At 45.7% G+C, this 20,170-nt stretch overlaps 1 protein-coding gene and 1 long non-coding RNA gene across 7 annotated transcripts in view; both read right to left on the bottom strand.

Moving 5' to 3' along the window:
- The window catches only part of CHST11 (carbohydrate sulfotransferase 11), a 262,811-nt gene that overhangs the window by 193,114 nt on the left and 49,527 nt on the right, over positions 1-20,170 (bottom strand). The gene's annotated exons all lie outside the window — the stretch shown is intronic.
- LOC123333236 lies at positions 12,976-15,518 on the bottom strand. Its single transcript, XR_006550456.2, has 2 exons — positions 15,457-15,518; positions 12,976-13,514 (listed from the first exon to the last, which is right to left on the bottom strand). It is a non-coding gene; the product is annotated as an uncharacterized LOC123333236 (long non-coding RNA).

The raw sequence follows: 20,170 nt of genomic DNA on the forward strand, positions 1-20,170 counted from the left end.
CACTCAGTCGTGTCCAACTCTTTGCGACCCCATGAATCGCAGCACGCCAGGCCTCCCTGTCCATCACCAACTCCCAGAGTTCACTCAGACTCACATCCATCGAGTCAGTAATGCCATCCAGCCATCTCATCCTCTGTTGTCCCCTTCTCCTCCTGCCCCCAATCCCTCCCAGCATCAGAGTCTTTTCCAATGAGTCAGCTGGCACACAGTAGATGCTTAATAGACATGAGTTTGAGCAAACTAGGGGAGATAGTGAAGGACAAGGAATCCCGGCATGCTGCAGTCCACGGGGTCACAGAGAGTCAGACACAACTGAGCGACTGAACCAAAGATGCTTAATAACTGTTTCCCAAAATGGAAGGTGGATGGATGGCGACATAGATGGATGGGTGAAGGGATGCTTAAACCAATGCTTAAATACTAAAGTTATCTCTAAGGAACTTGTTCTTGCTCTATTTCTATGTTTAAGATTGTTTTCTGGCCAGATATGTAATTTTCAACAGTCCATCCTGGACTCAGATAAACAAATGACCCAGCTTCAGAGCCCACTAACTCAATGACAGTAGGGCCAAATGTTAGCTGCTTCTGATCCATGACCTTCCCCCAAGGACAGGCAGGTGGATACCAGCAACTGCACTCTGTAACTGCCCGTTTACTAAACACATACTGAATGCAAGTAACTCTTCCAAAAGGCAGCCCCATTTGTCGGCACCAAAGCACGTTTGTCATCTTCTCCCTGCGTCCTTCCCATTTGTCCGTCACCACAGTGGGAGGCAATAATCAGTCACTTTGAGTTAGTAACCACTCTAGAAAACAAGTCCTGCAGTGCCACTCGATTCCAATGAGAGGCAAAGAGAAAAAAACAGTTCTCTGGCTTCTGTGAGCACTGCAGCTCCAAGGCCGCCGGTCAGAGCCACAACTCACATGCATCTATCTCCCTTCCCCAGCAACACAGCGCATGAGATGGACTTTTCAAGATAAACTCAGAGGTGGGGTGTGGCAAACCCACGTGAGATTCCCAGAGCACCCTTCTTCAAAATGCCTGTGTGCAGCAGGGTTCCCAAGGCATTCAGTTCAGTTACTCAGTTGTGTCTGACTCTTTGAGACCCCATGGACTGCAGCATGCCAGGCTTCCCTGTCCATCACCAATTCCCAGAGCCTACTCAAACTCATGTGAATTGCATCAGTGATGCTATCCAACCATCCCACCCTCTGTTGTCCCCTTCTCCTCCCTCCTTCAATCTTTCCCAGCATCAGGGTCTTTTCCAAGGAGTCAATTCTTCCCATCAGGTGGCCAAAGTACTGGAGTTTCAGCTTCAGCATCAATCCTTCCGATGAATATTCAGGCCTGATTTTCCTTTAGGATGGACTGGTTGGATCTCCTTGCAGTCCAAGGGACTCTCAAGAGTCTTCTCCAACACCACAGTTCCAAGCATCAATTCTTCAGCGCCCAAGGCATTAGAAAGCAAAAAAGAAACTTACAAATCATTTGCCCTGTTGTAGTGTGCTGTGCTTGCATGCTCAGTCGTGTCTGACTCTTTGCAACCCCATGGACTGTAGCTTACCAGGTTCCTCTGTCCATGGAATTTTCCAGGCAAGAATGTTGAAGTGGGTTGCCATTTCCTACTCCAGGGGATCTTTCCAACCCAGGGATCGAACCTGTGTCTCCTGTATCTTCTGCACTGGTAGGCAGATTCTTTACCACTGTGCCACCTGGGAAGCCCCATAATGCAGAAATAACAGGCAAACAAATCAGAAAGAATTCTGATCAAATGCCAGTGTTCTAACAAGCAATGAAACATTCCTCATATAAGAACCTGACACTGCTCTCTGGTATTACAAAGCATCTTAATATTTCATTTGGGAAAGCTAAGGAGAGGGATGTGAACACTCCATTTAACCAGGAAGGGAAACACAGCTCACTTGATGAGATCAATTTCTTGTCTCAGGTCATAGAACCAGGAAAGGGAAAGAAGCACGTTTCACATCCCACTCTGATATATTTCTATTTGCTCAACAGAAACACTTCAAGGCTTCATGATGAGTGCCAGGCCATACTCAGGTAAGTTCCAAGCTGGGAACAGTTCCCATCTTTATGAGGTTTCCAGACATCTAACAGTTAGAGCCAAAATTTAAACTGGCTTCCCTGGCTCCACAAGCACCGAGTCCTGCATGAGGTGATACGAGTTCTCCCCGCACCAAGCCAGCCAGAGGAGGAGTGAGGGACGGAGTCGGGGTGGGGGAGACAGAAGAAACTCAACCCACACATCTGAACACAGAGAGCAAACTGCAGGCTGACCGACTCCATCTCAAAGCTTTCATCTCACAGACAAACCTGTGTCTAGGAAATGAACACAGGGGCACCCAAATAGAGACAATCCAACTGGACTTTCATGCTATGAAAAGGCCTTTTAAGGAGCAAATTGTCCATTTATAATTAGTCAAGCATCACACCTTCTCTTACTAGGCAATTTCTTATAATTTTCTTATTTCTCACCCAACCCATCCCAATACATGAAAATAATGTGCTATGAAAAACAGAGCCCAAATCTAACACCAGTACATAGCCAGAATATTTAAACTCTCAAATCATTTACACCACACGGCCATATTGCCTTGATCAAAGAGGATTAGAATAAAACCTACCCTGCAGAGGTTCCCAAACATGGCTGGGGATCAAAAGAAGCACCAGGAAACCTCTTCATTTTATTATTATTACTATCATCATTATTTTGGAAGCACCACTAGGCTTGTGAGATCTTAGTTTCCTGACCAAGGATCAAACAGGGGCCCTCGGCCAACAGAAGGGGAGTCCTAACCACTGGACCGCCAGGGAATTCCCTAGGGAGACTTTTTATGTGATGGAATGCTGGGTCCACCTCTGGAGATTTGAATGAGTGGGTGGTCTTGAAGGGCCCAGACGTCTAGTGCAGGGGGTGCTAGTGTTGGAAAGCACCCAGACAATTTTGATGACCAGCCGGCTTGAAAACCCCTGCAAAAATGCACCTACACAGATCACTCTGGAGGAAGGCTGTCTGGACAGCACACACCTTAATGTACAGATCCACCAAGTAATGAGGGAGACCTATTCCACACAAAGTATAACGTCAAGCCATCTTTACAATATCTTCAAGACTGGCACAATTACACCCATTTAGGGGAAGATCCCCTGGAGTAGGAAATGGGAACCCATTCCAGTATTCTTGCCTGGAAAATCCCATAGGCAGAGGGTCCTGGTGGGCTGCAGTTCATGGGGTAGCTAAAGAGTCGGACACAACTTAGCAACTAAAACAACAACAACAGAGAGGAAAACTGGGCCTCAGTGTAATACAGTCATCCCTCAGTTTCCATGGGAAATTGGTTCCAGAGCACCTCTCCCACACCCGTAGATATCAAAGTCCCCAGTGTTCGACAGCCTTAGAGTCAGCCTTATTTATCCACAGGGCTGCGAATTCACCCACTTGCAAACTCAATCCTGAATCCATCAATATATACTGATTTGCACAGCATGTATGAATTCCCAGGCTTCCCCAAGAAAGCCAGTCCTGTGCTCCTACAATACTGAGAAAAACCTTCTAAGAAAAAGAGAGCGAGTGTTAGGACACAGAGACCATAAAAGTACTGAAAAGGCCGGCACGGATTCAAGAATGTCTTGACTTCATTTCCTATTATTGATTAATAAAACTGAGAAAGCAATACCAGAGGAGACAGACATCCCGATTTTATCAGCTCCAGCAGACTCCAGAATTTCCTGGGTGTGGGTAGGGTGTGAGGATCCTGTTGGGATTTCACCAGCAAGCAGAACTGGACCTAACAAGTCCAAATCCATTCATCTGCAGGGCAGTTCTGACGGCCACAGCCTGGGCACTGCACTCAGCAGCCAGGAAAGGGATAAAGGCAGAAAACTCCCACTGGCAGGGAAAGAGGATACCATTTCTCAGGCTGGGGGAGGCACAGTCTCATCTTCAGACAGTAGAGAAGACCCAAGCCCATCTCTCCTTAGTGTCTAAAGAATCAGTCACCCACGGGCAGAGTGGGGTACCCTGAACACCCCCATGCAGGACACCTTCCTCCAGGATACCATCTATGTTGGACTCTTCAGGCTGAAGAATGGTCTGCTCTCTGGGAATTGGGTCAGGGCTAGGAGGAGCCAGGAGCACAAGGTTCATACCTGGCCACCTCACTAACTCAGTGTGTTCTTGGCCAAGTCAGTTCCCCTTGTGCCTGCATTTCCAGAATGCAAAGGTAGTACAAGATCCTCTTTGAATTTCCCACCAGCTCCGACAACACATGAAACCCAGACTACAGTAGCCACTGGGCTGGCAGGGTAGTCTATGCAGTGGCAGGGTGTGGGGGAGAAGCTGTAGGAGGGAGAAAACCACCCTGCCTGTAATTGTAATGGAGATTCATCTATGGGACACACACACGGCCATATGTAGGCAGATAAGAAAGTGGTTACATAAGATAAGCAAAGGGTAGGGACCCAGAGAAAAAGACTACGAGTTGTGGTTATTCAGTTGCTCAGTCGTGTCCGACTCTTTGTGACCCCATGGATTGCAGCATGCCAGGCTTCCCTGTCCTTCACCATCTTCTGGAGTTTGCTCAAACTCATGTCCATTGAATCCATGATACCATCCAACCATCTCATCCTCTGTTGCCCCCTTCTCCTACCCTCAAATTTGTCTTACAGATGGCCAAAGCGTGAAAAAACACTGAAATCTAAACTACAATCAAGTACCACCTGACACTGCTCAGAATGGCCATCATTAAAAAGTCTACAAATAACAGCTGCAAAGGATGGGGAGAAAGGGAACCCTCCTACGCTGCTGGTGGGAATGTAAGTTGGTACAGTCACTGTGGAAAACAGTATGGAGGTTCCTCAAAAAACTAAAAATAGAACTACCATATGATCCAGTAATCCCACTCTTAAGCATATATCCAGCAAAGCTAAAATTCAAAAAGATACATACACTTCTGTGTTCATAGCTGCACTATTCACAACAGCCAAGACATGGAAACGATCTAGACTTCCATCAACAGACGAATGAATAAAGATGTGGTGTATATATATAAAATACACAGCGGACTATTACTTGGCCGTAAAAAAGAAGGACATAATGCCACTTGCATCACCGTGAACAGACCTAGAGATTATCGGACTAAGTGAGTCAGAAAGAGACAAACACCATATGGTCCTCACTTTCATGGGAAATCTAAAATATGACACAAATGAACCTATCCTCCAAAACAGAAACAGACTCACGGATAGAGAGAACACACTTGTGGTTGCCAAGGGGGAGGAGGGTGGAGGAGGGATGGACTGGGAGTTTCAGATTCGCAGATGCAAACTATTATGTTTAGGATGGATAAACAACAAAGTCCTGCTGTACAGCACAGGGAACTATATTCAATATCCTGTAATAAACCATAATGGAAAAGAATTTTAAAAAAGAATGTACCCGTATGTATAACTGAATCACTTTGCTGTACAGCAGAAATTAACACACCATTGTAAATCAACTATACTTCAATTAAAAAAGAAACGTTTGCCTCAATAGTCCCTAGACTTGAAGTTAATAATAAATCTCTAAATCTTCCTCTGTAGCCCTCCAAATCCAACTACTCACTGAGTCAATATACAAGAGCAACTGGTTGCACTGGAGGGCTTCCCTGGTGGCTCAGATGGTAAAGAAATCACCTACAACGTAGGAGACCTGGGTTTGATCCCTGAGTTGGGAAGATCTCCTGGAGAAGGAATGACAACCCACTCCAGTATTCTTGTCCGGGACATCCTACGGACAGAGGAGCCTGGCAGGCTACAGTCCATAGGGTCGCAAAGAGTCGGACACCACTGAGCGACTAACACATACACGCAACTGCACTGGGGGTGGGGGGACACTGAGATCAATTATGATTATTATCATTAATTATTATGATTACTAATATTTAATCAAATCAACTGAAGGAAAAAAAGACATCTAATTAAGTGATACTGAGATTCCTTTAATAGATGAAAAAAGTTCATGAGTAAGACTGGGAACACGTCCAATTCTTTCCCCCCTGACTCATATATTCCAAAGGAATATCAGACAGTTGACTTCAGAACAAAAGGCCCACGGCCTCCAAGGCCACAAAACACATGGGGAGATGCAGGCATCAGGGCGGTAGATTGTCTGACTTCCTGAGCAGAGTCATGCCAAGGTCACGGGCTCTCAAGGGAATTCAAAAGCTCCCCCCTCCGATGCTCAGAACAGACTCGGTTTAAGCCACAGAAGACATTTCACTGGTTCAGTTCAGAGTCTGTCCTCTCCACTGCCAGGGCCATGCCCCGGGTAAGAGATCCTATCTCAGAACAAAACTAGTACACCCTAAGAATCCCCTTCAACAAGTGCTTTGGAAAAAGAAAAAGCCAAACAAATTAAAAAAGCAACCCCAACAACTGGCTCAGTAGTAGCAGTGGTTGTACTCCTCCTAACCACTACCCATGATCTAACTAGATCTTCTTACTACTAACGACGGCTATAACCACTCTGCTGGCGTATCACTACTAACTATGAGGCCATACTGCCTCTCACTGAACAGACCCACGTCTATTCCTTCTTGGTTTATAAAGCATTTACTTGTGGGGATCTTACAGCATGTGTGTGTGCTTAGTCATTCAGTCATGTCCAGCTCTTTGGATTGTAGCCCGCCAGGCTCCTCCATCTATGAGATTTTTCAGGCAAGAATACCAGAGTGGGTTGCCACCTCCCTTCTCCAGGGGCTCCTCCCAACTCAGGGATCAAACCGGCATCTCCTGTGCCTCCTGCATTGCAGGCGTATTTTTTACCTGCTAAGCCATCAGCGAAGCCCATCTTACAGCATATTTGAAACCATATGAGATATGCAGAGCACATTAGACCCATTTAACAGATTTTAAAAATTGATGCTAAGCAGTTTCAGAAACTCCTTTAAGAGCTTACAGCTGATAAAGCAGTAAGTTTTTGTGGTTGTTATTTTACCTACTGCATCCCACTCACTGCCTGCAGCACGGCTGTGAAGAAAGACAAGCGACTCTGATGACAGCCCTGTACCCTTGTCCTGTGCTGATGCCAGCAGGTGAGAAGGCCAGCAGAAGGGGCTCCTATGCTCCAACAGAGTCTCCTTCTCTTCTACAGCTGGGCCTCTTACACTAGACACACACATGTGTACACACACACACGTACATGCACACACGCATATACACACACGTGTACACATGCTGCCAGCAGTCTCCCAGGAAAGCCAGGCTATCATCCTCCAGAGTTCAACCCCACACCCTTAGAAGAACCTTCACGGAACCAACTGGGAAAGTTTTGCTGAAACAGTTCTCAGGACAGCTCTCCTGGTCCAGCTACCACACAGAAAATCTTCACGTTTTGGCAAATCCCATTGCAAGCATGCTTCCACGCTGTAGCCTCACATGAATGGAAATACCAACTTGAGCCAGGCAAGTCCAACACTATCACACAAAGCGCTGGTGTCAACTCAGACCTCATAACCAGCAATTATCCATCAAGTCAGGACTGTAATAACGGGCTCCTTGGGGGTCACCTCACCTGCTCCTTGGAGGGCAGGGGGATGGTCACTAAAGATAGAGTAGGAATTGGACAAGTATGATGACAGCCTTAAGAGTAAGGCAATCCACTCACTGTTCCACAGATAATCTCCAGCCAGATCTCCAAAAAACAAACCTCTCCTGCAAGGTCAAAAATACATCACATGAGTGCCCCAAGACACACGTGCTTTTGAGCATGCCAGGGCAGATTTCCATCTATATTATGCTATGCCCTCCTCTAATTTTAGAGGAAGCTGGCTTTAGATAATTGTGAGAAAGGTGCTTCCTTTCTAAACTGCTGTAATTAAACTAGAAAAACATCAATTTGTAACTTCATGCTAAGAGGGTTTCCTGAAAACTCCTTAAAGGAAGTCTGTAATTGACAGACTGGCGAAACGTCATACACAGGCACGACAATCCACAGAGTACAACTGAACGCTCAGATCCCGATAGAGAAACAGCACTTTTGTCCACAAAAGTATACCATACTTCTATGTACGGCTGGTACTGTTAGGAAGAACAGATTTGCAGTTCTGAGTCTCAAAGCTCTCTATACAGTAGGGGTCCCCAGCCCCTAGGATCTAATGCCTGATTCTCTGAGGCAGAGCTGATGCAATAGTAATAGAAATAAAGTGCACAGCAAATGTAACGTGCTTAAATCATCCTGAAATCACCCTCCTCCCCCAGTCCATGGAAAAACTGTCTTCCATGAAACCAGCCCCTGGTGCCAAAAAGGCTGGGGACTGCTGCTCTACAGGATTAGCTCTATGATTTGATTGAAGAGAGAAGAAAGCATTTTTTAAAAGAAAGCTATTGTTTTCTTTTTAAGAAAACAATAGTTTCTATTAAAATGCATAACACCACCTTTTGCAAGATAAAAGGACTTCAGAGAAACACCATAAGCCTAAGAAGTACGCGGTAAATTACTTCTTTTGGTTAAGGCAAATTAATAACAGGTCATGGATTACAAAAAATTATAAACCCTCCCAACATCCCTAGCTGGATGTTACATTCATGACGCAGCTCAGGAGATGGCATGTTGACTGTTTTGGAGAGAAGGAATGAAGGGTTGGTTATAATCACCTGCCCACTCAGATCCTCAAGTCCTCAAATCCTGTCTCATTACCGGAGGTGTTTTCCTGCAAGTGACACGAGTGCTTTTCTCGTCAACCTGTCCTTCACGTAAGCCACTGTGTGCAGAGCGAGGGGGAAGCCCGGGGCTCGGCAACTGTGACAGTGTATCTGCCCAGGCTCTGCTGAGTGCCGTCCAGGTCACCAGGCACAGGCGTTACGGGGTCTGAGAGTGAAGGCCTTTCCAGGGGATTTACAAGAGTCTAAGTGAGCCTGGCACAGAGGCAGTCTACAAAACTCCCTAACATCCCTCACCAGGCCTCCAAAAAGCCAGCTGCCTCAGAACCCATCTAACTAATAAAGGAAATACAGCATGACAATGTGTGTAAAATCTGAATCTCACCTCTTACCCACGGGCTCCTGGCATGCAAATTGACGTCAGGCTTGACTCAAAACTGGAGCTTATTAGAAATGAATTGCATTTCTCACTGCCAGAGTGACCTTAGATCCAAAGTGATCCAGTGTGCTACTACCCAGTGGGAAAATGTAAATCCACACAGTAGGTATGTAGAAAATGCTAGCTACTCTTAAGAGAAGGAACCAATCATAAAATATCTGGCTTAAGTTCACCAGGCTCATCAGCAGTCAGTTTAGGTAATACCACTTCACTGTGAGTGACTCCATGTGCTGCTAAAAGACAGAATTCTTGCTGGAACCTAATATTTGGTTCAGTCTCTGAAGTGAGGGAGTGAGGGAGAAGGAAATGGCAACCCACTGCAGTGTTCTTGCCTGGAGAATCCCAGGGACGGGGGAGCCTGATGGGCTGCCGTCTGTGGGGTCGCACAGAGTTGAACACGACTGAAGTGACTTAACCTAACCTGAAGTGAGGGCAAGAGAATCATCAGCTATTGATATATCTGGCTACCCAGTGTGATCAGTGGACAGCAGCCTCAGCATCACCCTGGAGTTTTTCTAAAATGCAGAATCAAGGCCCAGGCCAAGATCTACAGAGGAACCACAATCTGCTTTTTAACCAGATCTAGGGACTTGTGGGGTTGGGGGCGGAGGGGCTGCTTCCCAGTGGCTCAGTGGTAAAGAATCCACCTGCCAACGCAGGTTGGTTGCCAACCTTTGGTTTGATCCTTCGGTAAGGAAGATCCTCTAGGAGAAGGCAATGGCACCGCACTCCAGTACTCTTGCCTGGAAAATCCCATGGACGGAGGAGCCTGGAAGGCTGCAGTCCATGGGGTCGCTGGGAGTTGGACATGACTGAGCGACTTCACTTTCACTTTTCACTTTCATGCATTGGAGAAGGAAATGGCAGCCCACTCCAGTATTCTTGCCTAGGAAATCCCATGGACAGAAGAGCCTGGTGGGCTACAGTCCATGGGTTCACAAAGAGCCAGATATAACTGAGCATGCATAAGCATGCTCATTGCAGGGGGTTCCCCACTACAGGGTATGCTCTATAAAGGATGACTGCAGGGACGGGGGGGTGGTCAGGAGGGCTCCCTCATACACCCCGGTTCTCCAAAATAACCCTAACTCTGATGAGCTTCAGAAGAGGATGGGCAGAAGGAAGAAGACACTATAAGACTACTAAAAATAATCCCCCAGAAAGATGTCAATCCATTGTGGTCCATTACTGAGACAGACTTCTAGGGACTCATCCACATTCAGTGACAGGTGAAAGGCCTTGAGGGTCGAGCCCAGGAATCCCACCAGGCACTGAGCTTTGGGGTACAATTTTAACTTCTTTGGAGAGTCATCAGCCTTCTTTTCTGCTGCATCCAAGATTTTATGAAAGAAAAAAAACTGTAAGGAAATTCCACTTTCTCCAAATTACTTAACTGCTGAGCCTAGGAAAGTTACTTAACCTTCTGGAACTCTCTTTTCAGTCTTTGAGTGGAGATAACAGCCCTGACGTGGAGAAGGAAGAGGGTGAAAGAAGATGACACAAGAGAGTGCTTTCCAGGACACCCTAAGGGCTCGAAACATGGCCATCCAACAGTCTAGAAAGAAGCGCCAATAGGAACTCTGTCCCGCAACCAGTTCAGGCACGGGTGAGGGGGTACTGGGGAGGAAATGAGTCCAGATGAGTCCACCATGACACAGAACCACAGAGGTACTTCCTCCAGGCTCTCCCCATGTGCGCCTTCCAAGTGCCCTGAGCGGACTGGGAGATGAAAACGCTAGTTTGCCAAGTGTCTGCAATTCCTTCCAGTGGCCATTCCTCTTTACAGCAGGCATCCCTTTCATTCTACAGGGCCAGGGGTGACATTAGTCAGCCAGGGTGTCCTGGGGGCTCCCTGGGGCAAAGAACTCCTTTTATTTTTATTTATTTTTTTAAAATCTTTTATTTTATATTGGAGTACAGCTGATTAACAATGTAGTGACAGTTTCAGGTGGACAGCAGAGAGACTCAGCCATACATATACCTGTATCCATTCTCCCCCAAACTCCTCTCCCATCCGAGCTGCCACACAGCATTGAGCAGAGTTGCATGTGCTACACAGTAGTACCTTGCTGGTTACCCATTTTAAATATAGCAGTGTGTACATGTCCATCCCAAACTCCCTAACTATCCCTTGCCTCATTCTTTCCCCAACCCAACCACAAATTCATTATCTAAGTCAGCGAGTCCATTTTTGTTTTGTAAATAAGTTCACTCGTATCACTAAAGAAGCCAGTTTTAAACAAATGTGTTACCAGCAGAGCCACAGAGAAAGGTACAAAGACTTCTCCCTCTTCCTAACAGTACAGCCTCCTCCCCTTTCACACCCCATCAGCCGGGCTGCCCAGAGCCAACCGCCGGGAGCTAGAGCCTCCACCCTTCAACTCAGGAAGACCTCAGGCATGTTCCTTAGCTCAGAGGCCCTGCATTTCCCACCACCCCTGAAAGTGGAAGAAATGATGTCCACCTCTGCACAACGCAGGTCAATTTGAAAGCTGTCAAACAGCAGCCACACATGAAGGATGGTGATCATTAAATGGGAAAATAAAACCAAAAAATGACATTTTGGTGGCTTGTACTTTAACAAAAGGATCTGAGCCAATCTCATAAACACAATTCCCTCACCAAGACAAGAACAGACACTGTGCTCTCAGCTGCAGAATAAGGTAAATGAGGGGAAAACGAGAGCTGAGGTCTCTGCTCCCCAGCTAACGCCTGGCAAGGGCCTGGGCCACACCAAGCACCAAGCTCCACCGGGTGCACTCCCCCTTTAAACTTCTCAACAGCCCTGGGATGCCAGGTGGAGGTCATGCTTTCACTGTACAGATAACACAACGGAGGCCCAGAGAAGGTACGTAACTCGTTGAAAGTCACACAGCCAGCAAGCAACCTAACCCCAAAGCACTGGTTCTCAGTGGGGGTGATTTTGCCCCCAGTGGATGTGTAATGTTTTGAGATACTTTTGGTTGCCACACCTGGGGGATTACCGGGATCCAGTGGGGAGAGGCCTGGAATACCACCCAACCATCCCACACTGCACAGGACAGCAAAGAATTGTTCAGACCTCAATGTCAATAGCACAGACGCTGAAAAGTCCCACTCTAGAACTTCCTCTTTTATCCATTGCACTACATCAGCCCCCTTCTTGTTTTCTAATGTGCCCGAAGAGGACAATAGATACTATTTGAACATAACCATAGATCAGATGACCGAGCTCTGCGATCAGTGCTGAAAATAAATAACCCCCACTGTGCACATTTTGCATAGTTCCACTTTCTCCAGTGCTTCCCTCCCAAGCTCTTGCAACTTGCTTTTCCCTCAGCTAGGCAGTTCTGCCTCATTGCCTCCATCCCATTGCGTGTGCTCAGGGCTCACAGATCACCTCATTTCCTAACCACCCCCACCTCTCCTCAGAGCACTGCTCCCGCCCTGACATGACAAGTACCTTGACCTGTGTAGTATTGATCTAATTTCTCCCACCAGATTGGAAGCTCCTTGAGGGCAGGGATCTTTTTTCTGTGCCCCTTAGCTGTTTTCTCCGCACCATCTATCAGTGTGTCTGGTACATGGCCGGAACTCAAAATATTTGGTGAAAGAATGAATGAACGAACAAATAAACTAGCTTAGGGTTCTTCCTGAGGAAGCTGAGGGTTTCAGCTTTCCCCAGGCTGTAGCCGCATCAGGCCAAGGACCTCTGTGCAGAACCTGCTTCACCTTGCTACAACAATCACTGCTCTAGACTGGGGTTGGTGCACCTCTTCCTGTAAAGGGTCAGGCTAACATTTTCAGCCCTGCTGTCTCTGGATCAACGATTCGACTCCGCCACAGTCACACAAAAGCAGCCATAGAAGATCCATACACGAACGCGCAGGGCTAGGTTCCAACGATACTTTAAGAACACTGGTAATTGGAATTGCATGGAATTTTCATGTGGCAGGAAATATTATTCTTCTATAATTTTTCCCCCAACTATTTTTTAAAATGTGAAGTGATTCTTGGCTCGAGAGGTCAAGAGAAAAGAGGAGATGGGCTAGACATGGCACGTGGGCCATGGTTTGCTCTTCCTTGCTCTAGGTCTTTGTGAATTTGGGTGATTCATTAAAAAAATAAACACTGCACCGTGGGGGTGGCCCAGAGTCCTTTCTCGATCGTCACCTCATTCATCCTCAGGACAACGCTTCACTCTTTCTCCATCTCAGGTTACCTCTGAGCACACTGAGGCCTGGCAGGACGTATCTGAAGTCACTGAGCTTGGCCTTTTCACTCCACTGCCAGAATTCTTTCCGCACCTAACAGACTGTCACAAATCTTCACCAGTATGGATACAAAGACCTCGATTAATCCATTATTGGTCTTCATTTTTTCGCAATGTTGTGTTAGTTTCAGGTACACGCAAAGTGATTCCATTATACACTATAGAGAGATAGATAAGAGAGATCCTTTTCCAGATTCTTTTCCATTACAGGTTATTAAAGGTATTGAATATAGTTCCCTGTGCTATACAGTAGGTCCTTGCTGTTTGGTTATTTTATATATAGTATCTGTTAATTCCAAACTCCTAATTTATCCCTCCCTCCCCACCCTTTCCCCTTTGGTAACCATAAGTTTGTTCCATGTCTGTAAGTCTGTTTCTGGCATTATTTCATTCTCCTTTATGCCTAAGCAATATTCCAAAGTACATATATATACCACATCTTTGTCCATTCATCTGTAGATGGACATTTAGGTTGCTTCCATGTTTTGACTCTTGTAAGTTGTATTGCTATGAACATTGGTGTGCATATATCTTTTCAAATGATAGTTTTCATCTTTTCCAGGTATATACCTAGTAAGGAGATTGCTGGCTCATATGGTCACTCTATTTTTAGTCTTTAAGGAATCTCCATACTATTTTCCATACTGGCTGCCATTTTTGGTTTCAGAGAATTAGCAGGTAACATTCTGGTGAAGTGAGCATCAGCAAAGATTTGTGTATTAAAACACAAATACCAGGGACTTCCCCGGCTGTCCAGCAGTTACGACTCCGTGATTCCACTGCAGGGGGTACGGGTTCAATCCCTGATCAGGAAACTAAGATCCCACGTGCCCTGTAGTGCAGCCAAAAAAAAAAAAAAAAACACCCCACACACAAATGCCAAATCAAGAGGGCAACTGTACATCATCCATTTGACAGCACAGATGGTTGTTCAACTCACCTTGGAGAAAGAAAATGTGGATACCAGCAGCCTCCTGCCTGCCCTTTGGCGTTACAGGAAAAAGTTAACGACACAGAAAATTGGCTGTGCTGCCCAGAACTGCAAATAGGAATTCTAAAGGTGAAGCCTCCACAATAAACACTTAGTATTATATTTTAATACCTAAGCCAGGCATGACTTTTTCCACCTTAATTTCCTAAAGGTTCCCTGAATGGTAATTAAGACATTCAAACCAAAGGTAAATACTTGGGGGAAAAAAATTCACATCTAAAAAGTCTGAACTGCATTCTGCATTATTTCTAAGGTTATTACCTCTGGACACATGGACATATCATTTTATAATATTTCTCAAATCTACTGTAACCAATGTTCTCTCGATGTATGTGCGACGTGGCGCGTGCACACACACAAAAAAGCCCTCCAATTTCAAACACTCTGTCAAGCAAGAGTTAACTACCCTGCCCCACCTCCACTCAGGAATCAGGTCATTTTGAACCCCTGGTGGAAATGGAAAAGTAACCCTGAGCTTCATCCCTGAGGACCTGAGCACCCAGAATTAAAAAAGAAAAAGGAAGGAAAAGGGAAATGGTCATAAAAACCAGGGCAATAACTCGGCATGCAGGCAGCAGGCGTCCTTCCCTCATCTTGCTAGGGAATTCTTTAGGCAAAAGCTAAACCTAATAGTTAGGGCCTCCACAAAAATGCAGGTACCAGCGGATGGATCAAACCTAAACAAAAAAAGCCTGGGCATCTGAGTCTGGTTCTTCATACTCTGGACTTCAACATGGCATTTCCGATTGGGTTTCTATTGATCCCATGGAAGCACTTATTCTGGCTCCAAAATGCCTTCGCCTCTACCTCCTCCCTGTGGTCCTAACCCTAGCCTAGACTCAACTCACTGAAGAACAGCTTTCATCTTGCTCCTTCCTGTTCAGTCAGTGCTTCAGCAGTCCTCCTCTCCATGAACTCCCTCTGTCTCATTAACAGATTATCAGTTAGTTCAGTTGCTCAGTCATGTCCAACTCCTTGTAACCCCATGGACTGCAGCACGTCAGGTCTCCCTGTCGATCACCAACCACGGGGCTTGCTCAAACTCATGTCCATCAAATCAGTGATGCCATCCTACCATCTCATCTTCTGTCATCCCCTTCTCTTCCTACCTTCAATCTTTCCCAGCATCAGGGTCTTTTCCAATGAGTCAGTTCTTCGCATTAGGTGGCCAAAGTATTGGAGCTTCAGCTTCAGCATCAGTCCTTCCAATGAATATTCAGGACTGATTTCCTTTAAGATGGACTGGCTGGATCTCCTTGCAGTCCAAGGGACTCTCAAGAGTCTTCTCCAACACCACGGTTCAAAAGCATCAATTCTTCAGTGCTCAGCTTTCTTAATGCTCCAACTCTCACATCCATACATGACTACTGGAAAAACCATAGCCTTGACTAGACAGACCTTTGTCAACAAAGTAATGTATCTGCTTTTTAATATGTTGTCTTGGTTTGTCATTAGTGACCATATAATTGGTTTCCCCAAACAGGACACTTTTGAAATGAAAGGGGCACTATAAAACATTATGCCTCAACAACCACAATAAACCAGGACTGTCCCAAACTGGGGCACAGGTCACTCTGATAAGGTCTTAGAGGGAGAGCACTTGTCTTACCTTAACTCCATCCCACCTTTTCAACCAAACAGTCCCACAGAGCACTGAAACACCATAGGTGCTAAGTAAACATTTGTGGAATTGAAACAACAGGCACTTTAAAATGATACCACAAGTACCAGTTACTACAGATCTGTCTCCATAAAGGATGCTGTAGATCATTATAAAATACAATCATACCAGAAACATCCCTGCTTCTGATATTCTATTTCATCTTATTTCCACCATGGCTATTTTTTAATCTCTCACTGATTGTGATTTTATATTAATAATAATAAATAGTTATCACTTACTGAATCCTTGAACATTAATCACAGTTGCTGCTGCTGCTGCTAAGTCGCGTCAGTCGTGTCTGACTCTGTGCGACCCCACAGACGGCAGCCCACCAGGCTCCCCCGTCCCTGGGATTCTCCAGGCAAGAACACTGGAGTAGTTGCCATTTCCTTCTCCAATGCATGAAAGTGAAAAGTGAAAGTGAAGTCGCTCAGTCGTGTCCAACTCTTCGCGACCTCGTGGACTGCAGCCCACCAGGCTCCTCCGTCCTTGGGGTTTTCCAGGCAAGAGGACTGGAGTGGGTCGCCAGTGCCTTCTCCGAATCACAGTTGAAGAACCTTAGATACATTCTCCCAACAACCCCGACAAGGAATGTATGTGTAGACTTAAGTCTCTAAGTGAAGAAACAGAAGCTCAGCAAGGATAAATAATGCCCATAAGATCACAGACTCTGGCCAAGCTTATTCCCTTCCATTGACTAGGAAACTTACCAACCTTAATATCTCGGTTCCAGGGTGTTAATTTTTCAAAAACATGTTACCATTGAGACAAGGTGGCATAACATTCCGCGAACTATACAAAGTCATGAAATTGACAATGCACGGTCCAACTATACCACTGTCTACTATACTGATACTTACTCTAACATAATGTGGATTCAGACTCACTGAAATAGAGGAGACCTAGAAGAACATTGGCAAAACTCTGTGATAACATACAGCACAGCCCCTCTCTGAGAAAAAGCAAAAACTGGTAAAAAAAAAAAAAAAAAACCTGAAGCAGAAACTGGCATCTTGATGTCTAAGTACCAAATCAGCTTTCCTGACCAGATGGAACTCACAAACAGAATTTCTTAATCAATGAAAAGAAGTGAGCACCTGCTTTTCTGAAGGGAGGTGAGGGAAACAGTGGGAGGAGGGGAAAGAGATTCCACTTCTAAACAGAACCAGCGGAAATTGGTTTTTTGGAGAGGAGGGAATTTACGCTGCAAACTCCATGAGAGTAGAGAATGACTGAATCAAGCGTTCTCTGGCACTTGGTCCAACTTTTTTTTTTTAATTTCAAATATTTATTCATGTATTTATTTGGCTGCATCAGGTCTTAGTTGAAGCACACAGATCTTTCCTTGCACAGACTCTAGTTGTGGCACGCATGCTCAAGAGCGCCAGGACTCAGGAGCTGCGGCACCTGGGTTTAACTCTTCCGTGACATGTGGGAACTTAGCTCTCTGACCAAGGACTGAACCCACATCCCCTGCATTGCAGGCAGCTTTCTTAACCACTGGACCACCAGGGAAGTTCCTGTCCAACTTCTTGGCCATGAAACTCCACACAGAAAGCCTGGAAAATCCATATCCCATAATGCTTTGACTGATGGCAGCAGCGCAACACACACAAGAGGTTTTCTTTAAAGTGAGACGCTTGTGTTCAACGTCCAGCCTCCACCCCACCTACTTTAATGTACAAATGTCCCAAAACCATAAAACTAGGGACTCTCATGGGTACATTCCTCAAATGACAAGCTTCCAAAATACTTTCCACGAACTCAATGGGTTGTTGACTTCTTCATTAAAAAAAAAAACAAAAAAACAATTCAGGAACCTTACATACACACTTGCAGGAATCACAAACTGCCTTCTCATAAACACTCCCAGGAAATAGGCTGAGCGTCTCAATCCCCACAAAGAGAAAAGTTTTGTCCGCCAAACAAGAGTCTCTTTATTAACGCCTCATTTGTATTGATTATGGAAGACACACTGTACAATGTTTCCAGGATGAGGAGAAACAAAGTTTTGCTGCAGTCACTCAATTCAGTAGTCACCAGCTCCCTGCACGTTAAAACCTGCTCCCAAAAGCACACTTCACCATCCTTGATCTCAAAGGCTTTAAACCAAGCAAAATGAGCACTGGGTCCCTGTAGCCGCCAGCCAGCAACACCACATATGCAAACATGTACCCTAAAAATTCACTGTGTTCTAGGAAAGAGTAGAGTGAAAAGCATAAATCACAAACTGCAGCTCACATTCTCCAACCCCTCCTTCCCGGTTCAGGATGCTCATTTTGTCACAGAGCTTGCAGATCAAGACCCAGTGTTGCATGAAATGAAGTAGGATTTTGGTTAAGATTGGCTTCACAGCAGAAAATCAGATAAAGGTATTTAAAAAAAAAAAAAAAAAAAAAAGATGCTGCATAAAAACCATCATGGGAGGTCTTGATAAATAGACAATGAACATATAGCTAACTACATTTATCTGCCCCCATGGAGACTAAGCTCTGGCCAGCAGAATAAGAGCAGAAGTGATGGGAGCCAATTCCAGGCCTGGTTCAGTCAACTCAATGTCCTTAATCTCTAGCTGGTTGTCTTAAAAAAAAAAAAAAAAAAAAAAAGGAGATGACCTTCAGAGTGACCTTGGGTACCTCGTGTTGAAAAATGGCCAATCAACAAGACGGAAGGAGCCTGGGTCCCTGAAACACCAAATGAAAGAGGGCTGCCCCAGCAGGAACTCCTCCTCTAGACTGGTACGTAAGTAAGAAGCTCTTCTTGCTTTCATTTACTATGATCTGGAGATTTGTTACAGAAGCTAGGGTTACCTTATGTAATACAGTAAGTCATGAAGAATTCATTTGTAAGCCTCTAAGAGCCCCTACTAGCTGTGGGGCTTCCTGAAATGTGCTCATCCCTGGAGCCCATTGTCCTGTGTCAGTTGTGAATGCGACTCTTAGTATGTGCCACAACCACTGAAGCCCAAAACTAAAACTCCATGCACAGCAACGAAGACCCAGTGCAGCCAAAAATAAATTAAAAAAAAAAGATTTCACAGCTTATACGTGGCAAAGCTGGAATTTGAAAGCAGGCAGTGACTCTATAATCTCTGCTCCTATCCATTCCGTTCACCATAACTTCTTGCTATAAAGCAGTAAGAGTTGACTCTTTATCTAAAGAGGCAAAGTGTTCTGCCTGGGCTCCAGGTGGGGCCTCCAGGCTGGGAGAAGGGATCCTGGGTATCCTGCTAACTGCCACCATTCACCTTCCTCTAGTCATGCTTTACTGCTGGCCGTGATGGGGACCATCTGCTCTCCACCTGAGCTCTCCCTGCCTCCCCCTGCACTGCCCTGTCACAACTCACATCCTGGTCCTCCAAAGAGGCCTCCTTGGAGCCAGTGAAACCAGGTCCCCCTAAAACCAAATTCCCCTGCTGAGTTTATGATTAACCCCTCTATCCAAAACTTTATTCCCTTTCCTTTCTGTCCCTGTTACCCTCTGGATTAAGGAGGATTAGCAAAAAGATGGAGATGAAACCAAGCAAGACCCTGCTGGGCCTTCCTGGGTACAAAAGTCCCTCCATGTCCCCTCCTCTTTGTTTTGGCCTGAGTTCCAAAAAGCAGACAAGCAGTTAAGAGAGTCCCAGGAGTCCTAGTTTCACCTGAAGGGCTACAGATAATAATCTGATGCGTATCTTTGAGTTCTGCATAAACTAAGACCTCCCCCACAACCCAGTGGAAGATGATGACTACATGCTGACCACAAGCACGAGACCCCAAATAGGCTGGAACCAGAAGGTTGATGATGGAGATTTCAAAAAAACACCATCCTGTTACCACACCACCAATCAATCAAAAGAAAATCCAGGAGCCACAATCCTCAGCTTAAATGTTGCCTTTAAAAACCCTTCCCTGAAAACCATCGGGGAATTCAAGTCTTCAGAGCACGAGCTGCCCGTTCTCCTTGCTTGGCACCAGCCCTGCCATAAACACGGTGCATTCCTTCTCCACCACGGGCATCAGTAGATTGGCTTTGTTGTGTGTTAGGCAAGGAGACTCGAGTTTGATTTGATAACAACTGCAGCTGGAGCCGAGAACTGCTTCCTGTCCACCCACCCCCACCCCCCAGGCTCACCCACTGCCAAGCTTTCCATCATCTTCCCACAATTACCAGGCAAT

This window comes from Bubalus bubalis, chromosome 4, assembly GCF_019923935.1.
Source record: "Bubalus bubalis isolate 160015118507 breed Murrah chromosome 4, NDDB_SH_1, whole genome shotgun sequence".
Lineage (NCBI taxonomy): Eukaryota > Metazoa > Chordata > Mammalia > Artiodactyla > Bovidae > Bubalus > Bubalus bubalis.